The following is a 1998-nucleotide window of genomic DNA, read 5'->3' as shown; positions in this document are numbered from 1 at the left end:
ATACAGACATGTCCGGGGAAAAATGGATGTTTGGTCTCCCTAGATTTAATATCAGTTGTGTGGGTGGAATATTGGGTGATGCAAGTTACAGAGAAGTGTTTTTGCTTCTTACAGTTTTTTTTTTTTTTTTTTTTTTTTAATAAGCCACCTGGGATTACGAAGAGCCTGCTCATAAACATCATCAACCCAAAACACAGGATATCTCTCTGCAGAAATCCCACGTTCATGTCTGTGGCTTGTTGAAGAAAGTCCTCAGTGGAATGAGAAATTTGTGTCTTAATGAATAAAATTGACTTATGAGTAAAGCTCTTTTTAGGGGAGTCAGAAGGAAACTAGACATAACATGTTTTTGTCTGTTAGTCATGTTACTATTGTCCTTTTTACCCACATATCCAAAAAAGTTTACAATGAATTGAAGGTTGGAGTCAAAACTATTTACCGGAGACACAAAGCTTACCAGCTTTTCGGTGCTGCCAGGAAAATGTCATTTGTGTATCTAAACCAGGGTTGCTCAATACGTTGATCGTGATCTACCAGTCGATCGCCAAGGTCGTGTGGGTAGATCACCGTGTCTCGTCTCGGACTCGCGTTTGGACTCGGTCTTGTCTCTCACTCGAGGTCTGACACTCAACAAGTGCGATCATATTTTCATTACGGCCGCTGCTGTTGGCAATAAACTTGTAGCGGGTGCAGGAGCGTGTGGGGCGTCTCAGTGCGATCTGTGCGCTCATTTGAAACCCGCGGAGACTCTACGTCACATCACAAACACACACGCTCCCTATGCACGGCTCGTCTGCAACAGCGTGTGCCCTCGTGTACCAGCGGGCATCACAGGGCAGGTTCAACTTCCTAAACATCCTACCTGTCCATCTGCCTCACGTCAGCACGCCGCCCCTCGCCTTTTCACGCTCTCGCTCCTTCCTGCGTACAGCGAACACAAGCCCCTCCCACAGTGCGGCTGATTAGAAGAGCAAGACCAAACGTGAAGCAAAAACCAGTCTAAATTTCTGTTCCAGTGTTGGCACAAAGCAGGTCTACAGCATAGAGCGGATCTACAGAACAGACTACTGCCACATTTGGCTGAAGTTTGTCTAACAAAAGTGCACAAATGCTTCTGTGTTTGTCACGATGTGTGTTTGGTTTGGTAAACGTGCAGAGGCTGGTAAATATCACTGCAAAACCAGAAAAAAGAATGTAACTCCAGTTTGGAACTTTAAAAAACAGGTTTAAAAATCTTCCTTCACTTTTTTTCACAGTTTTGTGTAAAGTGCCAGAGGAAGTTCTCTTAAAGAAGCGGTTCTCAAACTGTGGGTGAGGGTCCAAAAAAGGGGCACAGAGTGTTTCAGTGCAGTTTGCTTGGCTTTGTATTAGGTCGATCATTATGACTTGGTCATTTTTTAAGTAGCTCACATGCTGAAAAAGTGTGAGCACCTCTGATTTAAACCATTTCATTCTGTTTGATAGATATTTGTTATGAGCAGGGTTAAGTAATAATAAAAAAAATTAATAAATTGGCATAGTTGGGTGCACAAACTGTTGCTTATACCAAAATCTTGAAGGTAAAAGTCATTGACAAATTCAGCTAAATCTATAATAAGTCGGTTTGAGTAGTGGGCTGTTTCAGTGTGGTTCTGCAAACAGAAGCCTAATACCTCCAGACCACCCTCATGAGGTTTATTTGTGTACAGGCTAGTAGTAATATCTAGTGTGAGTAAATTAAGGATTTACGTGTGACGTGGCAGTAAAGTGATTTAATGTTTTGGTGACCATACTGGAGGTTAAGACTGGGATTATGCAGTTTATTTCAATATAATCATGGTGACTTTAAACAGAGCAAATGACATAAAAGTTTGATTCAGAACATCACCAACAGCTGGTGGTGAGATTATCTTCCTGCAATAGGAATGGATATAACTAAGGACACGTCTGTCCTCTTCTGTCTTGGGGTTGGCTGAGAACTACGAACTCGGGCACCAGCAATGCCAATTCCAGAACTGA

This window comes from Boleophthalmus pectinirostris, unplaced genomic scaffold (assembly GCF_026225935.1).
Source record: "Boleophthalmus pectinirostris isolate CB_2022bp ecotype Guang Dong unplaced genomic scaffold, ASM2622593v1 HiC_scaffold_6, whole genome shotgun sequence".
In the NCBI taxonomy this organism is placed as follows: domain Eukaryota; kingdom Metazoa; phylum Chordata; class Actinopteri; order Gobiiformes; family Gobiidae; genus Boleophthalmus; species Boleophthalmus pectinirostris.
This window is presented reverse-complemented; position numbering follows the sequence as displayed.